This window comes from Acomys minous, assembly GCF_964271855.1.
Source record: "Acomys minous genome assembly, chromosome: 18".
Lineage (NCBI taxonomy): Eukaryota > Metazoa > Chordata > Mammalia > Rodentia > Muridae > Acomys > Acomys minous.
In genome coordinates this window covers 46,041,263-46,049,642 of record NC_140501.1, presented here as the reverse complement: position 1 = coordinate 46,049,642, position 8,380 = coordinate 46,041,263, and the positions used below count along the sequence as shown (strand labels likewise).

Here is an 8,380-nt window from a genome sequence, read left to right as displayed (position 1 = left end):
GAGTTCAGTTAAGATCAACAGACCTTTATTGAAATCCTTTCCTAAAGACCACAGAGGAGGTCCTGGGGTTTGGAGCTAAATGAGATACCGGTCCTAAGCTTTAGAAGCTAATAGGCTAGAAGAACAGACAGCATTGACTTTATGCTGCCCTGTGACAACATTTATTTTATGTTACCCTATGTCTGAGCAAGGTGTGTCCATGGTAGTCGACAGCACTATCTAGATCCCAGTAGGAGTTGCTGGTCATTATCTTACAGGGATGCTCTGTTCACTGCCATCCTTGACACAATCTCCTCCATCCTCTTCATGGCCCTCTCTGTCCTTTGCTTAGCTTTTCATGCTCGTTCCAGAGTCTTTGGTGTGAGATGTCAAGTTATACTGTGATTCTTTCTCTAAATGTCTCCACTCTTGACTTCCCCAATAAGCTACATCACCTTATGTCTAACTCTGTTGGGCTCTTTCAGATTTTCTTCAAGCCCAACTTGTCCTAGACTGAGTTGAATTGCTTTACTTTAGAGAGTTTGAACCTTGGATTATTTTCTACATTGGAGCCTTCATATCATGATAGAATTAAACACTTTATAAACAATGTGTTAAGAACACGATATGGATATTACCTGCCAGACACATTTGCACAGAAAAGAAAGCAACACAGAGAGGCACCAGATGCCTATAAAGGTATGTTCTTAGAGTCCTGTGGCAATCCATGATGGTAGTGGCTACTGGCAGTGTAATCAGTCTCTCTTGTGATAGAGTACAGTTCCTGGGTGGTTTCAGGAGTGCAACATTCAAATCTGGCTACCCTGGAAATTTGTCAAGTTGATAAGCATCCTTATATGCACTGATTTCTGTATAAACAAGCCATATTGTTTGCAAGTAACAATGCTGACCTATGACCTCAAATCAGAGTTATGATAGTTTTTTTCAATGGATCTCTACATAGGTTTGTACTCATGTGCAATGTATGCTGTGTGCTGTTTACAAGTATGTACTTCTAAAAGGGTATTTTAGGAAAGGTTTTAGTTTCACAGCAAAACTGAGTAGAAAGTAGAGATCCTGTGTAAACCCTACCCAAGCATATGCACAGACTCCTCACAAGAAACATCTCTCACAAAATTAATGTTCATTACCACCGTTAATTTACACTAACATCATTGTCCTCCAAACTCTACTGTTTTCAGTACAATTTATTCTTAGTGTTGAATGGTGAATGGGCTTTGATAAGTCTATAGTGCTATGTAACCACTATTGTGTTATACTGCTATACATTGATTTCTACTATCATTTCTCATTGACTCAGAGTCTCTTAATTTATGACTTTGTTGGGGCATGTTATGGTCTGAGTGAAAATGGTCCTGATAGGGAGTGGAGTTATGGGGTGTGTGGCCTTTTTGGAGTAGGTGTGGCTTCGTTAGAGGAAATATATCACTAGGGGTGGGCTTTAAGGTTTCAGAAGCTCAAGCCAGGCCTAGTGGCTCACATACTCTTCCTTTGCCTGCAGATCCAGATGTAGAACTCTCAGCTACCTCTCCAGCACCAAGTCTAACTGCACAATGCCTTGCTTCCCACCATGGCAATAATAGTAGACTACATCTCTAAACTGTAAGCCAGACCCAATGAAACATTTTCCTTTATAAGAGTCACATTTACCACAGTGTCTCTTCACAGCAATAGAAACCCTAAGATGGGATGCAGTGCTCATCTAAATTTAATGGGAAGGCTTATTTTTTCCCACATTAGTCTCACCATATTCTGTGCTAACATGTACATATGTATGGTTATTCATTCAACATGGTCAACATTTTGAATCATGGATTAAAGGCTTTTAAACAGGGACTCAGTTGAGGTTTGAAGAAGCCTTAATCTCTTAGACTTTCCAAGGAAGCATGTTAAGCTTTCATCCCTTGAACTACATGGTAATAACTATATAATAATTTAGTTATCTAAGGGTTTGTAACACTAGCAACAAATAAATTGCTACTTGGGTGAGCAAATTAGAGTAAACTGTGAGTTAGCCACAGCTATTACAGTCACCAAGAACCTTCAGGTGGGGAGGATTTCTTTTTAAGGTGAGTGTCTTTCTTGACACTCAGCTCTAAAACCTGAGGTTGGGTTTTTTTTATTGTGTCTTTGCTTTCTTTCATAAATAATCTATCACCAGCATTTAAAAAATTATTTTTAAGAGCCTTCAGCTGCTCCTACAATCTTCATTGTCCATACATTACATTTTGATTTTAGACATTTTTCCCTACTATTTCCTTGGAGTGGGTCTGAAGAATGACTATATTTCAGGATAAAATATTGCTGTGTATAGTTTGCTTTTTTCGTGAACAGTTATGATGGGTGCTATGAGTGAGCGAAGACAGTGGTTTAAGTCTTAATTTTCATTAATTCATTGATCTCACCGGTTTATAACAGAGCATGTGCAGAGGCTCTAGGAAACATTTGTGTATGCAAAGCACCATTTCCCACAAGATCAGATGTTCAACTTGTCTTCAAATAAGTCAATGAGTGTTGGGGCCAGCCCGTTGGACAGTTAACCATTGCATACCATAGCTCACAACTTTGGTTTCTGTTTTATATATTTTAATGATTAAAAAAAATTTTAATTGTAGGTGTATATATATATATATACACGTGTATGTGTATGTGTATCTGTGGATGTCTTATGGAGGCCTAAGAGGGCAACCAACCCCTTGAAGCTAGAGATGTGGTTAGTTGTGAGCCATTCTGTGTGGGTACTGGGTACCAAATCTGGGTCCTCTGCAAGGGCAGCAAGTGCTCAAGGGACAAACCATATCTCCAGCTTCTGTAACTTCTGGAAATTTTCATTCATTATCATTTGCTTGTTATCAAGAGTATTGACCTCTAAAACATCTCTGGATTTCCACATTGGAACATCATCATCCCTCATGTCATGTTTTTAGTTTCAGGGTAGAAATTTCCTGTCTTGGAAGGAGGTAGTTTTAGATGAAATGTTTGCTTAAGACTAGTCACTAATTCTGGGCATCACAGCAAGAAGCTTCAGGAAGTAGTATTGAAACCAAGTGGAGATGGCTTTAAAATGAGGGATTCAACTATGGTTCTCAAATAGGCTCTTGGTGAAATTACCTAAGCAACACGTTAAGATTTCAGTCATGGCACTGCACGATAATCACTTGATACGAAGGGTCAACTAAGGGGATTATACCATGATCAGTTCACTATTGGGAAAGAGAATTAGAGGTGGGTATGAAATTCACACAGTTCTAAGCTGAGCATTGAATGATACAGAAACAGAAAAAGAAAATACAAGAATAAATTGATTTGGGAACTGTTGGCAATGCCTGAGTTGTATTATGTGAAGTTAGCAAAGCAGTAAAGCAAGCATCGAGACAAGCTGAATTAAGACACTGACAGAGATGTTTGCATCTTAACTTAGCCCAGCAACTTCTACCCGTTCCACTCTCCAACCAGCTTCTCAACGTGCTCCCTAGTTGCGGTGAGTGTTGTCTACGTTCCCCATGTGTCTAAGTCTAGGACCAGGAAGTCATCCGCAATCCCTTCTCTGTTAACCTCACCTCTGACAATTGCCTCTTGATATTTCTCATACTTACTCCTTTCCCTGAGCCTGCCATCTTTGTCAGATGCCAGATGCCCCTGCCTTATCTCTCGCTACTCCCCGGGCTCATTCAGAGAACATTTATCTCATTTACAAACTAGTTCTGAAGCTCCTTTTTTTCCTCTAGAAGTCTGACTTGAAGCCCTGACTGCACCTTGAATCACTTGAAGAATTTCAGAAAATGGAGCCTTGCTGTCACATATTTGGACTCAACTGATCCCAGGTACAGACTGTGATGAAATTTCTATAGTTACTCCTTTGGTAATTCTAAAATACACCAAGGTTGAAAACCCAAAACAAGAAATTCTCATCCTTGTTTTTCTTCCTTCATCACAACTTGCAGTAATTGTTTTGAGTTCTCAAAAATTAACATCAACACTGGAGAGTTTGGGAAAACAACAACAGCAACAACAAAACCCAAAAAGAATCTTGGGGCTGGAGAGGTGGTTCAGTGGCTAGGAACACTGGCTGCCCTTCCGAGGGCCTGAAGTTCCATTCCCAGCACCCATATGGCAGCTCTCAACTATTTGTAATTCCACACCCAGGGGTCCAGGGGTCCCACTCCTTTTTTTTTTTTTTTTTGGCCTCTTCAAGAATTAGACATATGTGTGGTACCCAGAAACACATGCAGACAAAAGAGCCATACATATCAAAATAATTTTTAAAAATCCTTTAAAAATCGATTCTTGGGGTTGTGGGGAAGATACGCTAATATAATCACTTAATCACTATTGCTCCCATAACCTGGCACAAAACCTCTCAGTGTGTGTGAGGCTGTGGCTTATTTCTAAGGAACCCGTATGACAAATGTGACACGGCATCACCGGATGGGGCCCATCGAGATGTACTTTGCTAAGGCACGTCTTTCCCCTTGCTGGGTCTGAGGAAGTGATTGGCTGGGTGACAAGAGGACCATGCAGCTGCAGGTGGCCCTGAAAAGCAGAGTGACTGTGATTTTGGAGCTTTGCCACGTTCCGTTAAGAAAGACTGTGGATTCTGAGCAGCTTCAGGGGGCCTAGAAGCAGATGTGTGGCTTACTGTGTCTTGAGAGGAGAACAGGGCTCTGGGTGACACACTGGGAGCAGTCCTGCAGAGGACCCTGCGAGCTGCCAGACTCTGCCCTGTGGAACTCGCCAGACAATGGAAATGCATTAAGCTGCTAGGTTTATTATGGTTCTTTATCAAGCGTTAATGTGAATATAGGGTCCTCTTGCAGTTTTCATTTAGAAACTAGTCTCATTTTCACCTTCCTTCAGCTCTGAAGTCTTGCCATCGAGGGCCCAGAACTGAGAGTGAGGCCGTAGTGTCCTTTGAGATGTCCCAGCCGGTACACGTCCTGCATGGACAATGCTGCTTTTCAAAGGAGAATGCTTCCTGTTGCCAGCTGTGTTTGGGTAAAGATTCGAGGTCCAAGGCAGGAGAGGAGCTGAGGGGATTCTACTCTGGGAGACAGATTGGAAGGGATGGCGGCATTCAAAGTCTTTATCTCCCAGGGGAGACTAAACTCAGTGTAAGATGTTAGATTGTAGGAGCTGTGTTGTTTCTGAGATAACGTAGTAAATACGTTAGGTGGTTAGTGGTAGTGGTCGGTGGTAATGTCCGCTGATCTCTGTCCCAGTAGCATCCATAATTTGGCTGAATAGTCACACACTTTCTAAATCTCACCTAGTTGAGAGTGAGAGACTTGAGTGACAGAGTTGAGCAAGAATGGTTTTAGATTATCTTTAATTAAGCCATAAAATAAAAAAAAAATGGGATATTGCTTAAGTTTAAAAGCAATATATTTCTAGCAATTTACATTTGGCTTTTTTTTTATTAATTAATTTGTTTATTCACTTTACATCCCAATCGCAGCCTTCTCCTTCCTCTCATTCTGGTCCCACCCTTCCTCCCTCTTCCTCCATTTCCCTTCCTCTGCCTATTAACATTTAACTAACCATTTTAGGGCAAACTCTTTGGAATCATCCTAATCTGAAATTAACATTTAAACAGAGATAACTTTTTGTCTTAGTTAGGGTTACAATTGCTGTGATAAAACACCATGACCAAAAAGCAAGTTGGGGAGGAAAATGTTCATCTGGCTTACAATTTTACATTGCTGTTCATTGTAAAGGAAGTCAGGACAGGAACTCAAGCAGGGCAGGATCCTGAAGGCAGGAGCTGATGCAGAGGTCATGGAGGGATGCTGCTTACTAGCTTGCTCCCCATGGCTTGCTTAGCCTGCTTTCTTACAGAACCCAGGGCCACCAACCAGGATCACACTGCCCATAATGGGCTAGCCTCTCTCTCATCAATCACTGATTAAGAAAATTCTCTACAGGCTTTCCCCACAGCCCAATTTTGGTGTTATTTTCTCAATTGAAGTTTCTTCCTCTTAGATGATTACAGTTTGTGTCAAACTAACATAAATCTAGCCAGCACAATTTTATTTTTAAAACTCAGCTTAGATTAAATACCTTCTCTAAGAGAGGTTGTTTGTATTAGGGATATTTTATAATGCCTACTAAAGAATCAATGCTTTTCTTCTCATTTGTTAAAATTGCTGAGGCTTAATTTTATTAAATCATGATTGTTTATTGATTTTTAAGTTTTTTTGTTTTTGCAAATCCTTTCTAATATCAGTTAAGTTTTTTTTCCCTCCTTGACACCAAATACTTTATGTTCTTCACCCCTGACTTTCAATTACATGTCATTGTCACATGTGTCTGATTGACTTCCCTCTGTGCATGAATATCTTAGTATCATCTTCCCTTATTAAGGACAATAGCCATATTGGCTTAAGAACCAATTCCATTCTAATATGACATCATCTTAATGTATATTTTAGTTGTATCCTAAAGAGATATTTCCAAATAATGGGGTTCACTTATAGTTTCCAGGACTTCACATTTTCTTTTAGGGGGGAAACAATTCAATTTACACCAATATTTATATGTGTGGGAGGGGCCTATGGAAAACATCAGTGCAGTGTGCTGAGTACTAAGCCCACTCTTTTAGGTACAGCAATGGAGCCATGCAGGTTTCTTACAAAGGAAGGTGACATGCTTGAAGCAAGGTGACAGTGATGTGCAGGCTGTTAGCTGGAAGACTGGGAAGGACGTTGGGGATGAGGGAAGGCCATGTCATTAGAGTGGGAAGGAATCTTGCAGGCAAAGTAGTAGATTCTCAAATTGTATGTGAAAACCTAGTGAGGAGAAAGGCACGGTGTCGTGAAGATGAGTGATGGAGCCAGGATTGCTGAGACAGCATTTAATTGATTCTGTTTCCGCAGTTGTCACCAGCCAAGAGCTCCTTGACAGTCCAACACCAGCAATACTGGTGATCAGAACTGGTTTTGGGAGATCCAGCCACATACCAGAGCATCAGTCTCCTGCTAGCCTCAGTTCATGACCCTAAGGCCTAGGCTTGTGCTTTGTCTGGAGTTGCAAAGCCTGTGTTTCTTGTCTGGATATTGGCTCTTGAGTTCATGTCAAGGCCAGGCTGCTTGCTTATTCTTCTCAGGCATATTTCTAGGACCCATCTAACTTTTGGGCCCACAGCTTGAGAAAAGCCTATAAATTGCCACTTTGACGGGATGCCTGGGCACTGTCTTCCGTGACTGTGTGTATGCCACTCTGTTCAGATGAAGATTGTCTTCTTTTATCATCTTTTCTGACTTCTGCTGTACCTTTTGGAGAAAACTTGCTGTGTCTCTGTTTCCTTGGAGTCCAACATCCTGTAGAAGGTGGTTATGGTTATGTGCTAGCCCTTTCAGACTTCCCTCTCCCTCCCAGCTAACTGTAGTGGGATTACCTGTTGCTAAAGGTGGGGGTGGGGGTGGGGGTGGGCGTGGGGAGGGGACCGGGCCAATATGTCCAGAGTTCTGGCTGGTGTGAGGTTAGAGGACTGTCTCCTTATTACTCTAAAAGGTCTTGTAGGAAGGGCACGAGATGTGCAATGGTGTGTATAGCACGATGGTTTGATTTGAAAATGGTGTACATTTCTAAAGAGAATATTCCTGTAAAATCAACAACATAGCTTCTAGCCTTAATTTCTCTTACCAATTTAGTTGCTTTAATTAAAAAAAAAATGTCATCTATTCAATAACTTTAAGTAGAACTAAAAAATACGCTTGTATTAAGTGAAGCAACCTTGAGGGAACTTTTGAAAACTTCATATGAATGGTGCTTTCATCGGAGAGTCATGCATTCGTTTGTTCCTTAGATTTAAATGTCTTTATATTGGGTTCTCTAGATCACTCAGACCCTATACATCAAAGGACCTTGGCGCTAACAAATAGAAATATCTAGGCGGCCTTGTGTGTTTGCTGATGTTCTATTTCTGGCTGCCTTTCTTGGTGTCCTTGTCACATTGGGTATTTAACTTTAAACTCATGTTTTCTTTCTTACTTTAAAATTGTCCACCATTCCTCATGGAGTAAAGACTAATTACACGGCCTGGACTGCTGTGGGTGAAGGATGACCTTGTCCCATATACTAAAGGACTTGAAACGCGGAGAACAACTTAACTCATCAGGGCGCATGGGGGAAGCTGAAAGCACTTGGGACCCGTGATGATCTCATAGGCAGTGCTGGGTGGGAAACATAGGTGAGCCTATTTGAATGATGTCGAAGCATGTAAACAGAGCAGAGAGAAGAAATTGGGGTTGGACTGCATCTATCGTGATGTATATACATGTGTTTGTACACTCTATATTCCTGTTAATATTAGTGTTGTCAGTGCATTTAGAGATGAGAATGAGTAATTATAGAGACCGATTTTTCCAGATGGATTATCTCA

The 8,380-nt window shown here is 41.0% G+C and overlaps 1 long non-coding RNA gene across 1 annotated transcript in view; it reads left to right on the top strand.

Moving 5' to 3' along the window:
* The first annotated feature begins 1,504 nt into the window (after positions 1-1,504).
* Positions 1,505-8,380, top strand: part of LOC311589251 — a 93,672-nt gene continuing 86,796 nt past the window's right edge. Inside the window, exons 1-2 of the long non-coding RNA XR_014776470.1 lie at positions 1,505-1,602; positions 3,729-3,824. This is a non-coding gene — a long non-coding RNA (uncharacterized lncRNA). The remainder of the gene's footprint in view (positions 1,603-3,728; positions 3,825-8,380) is intronic.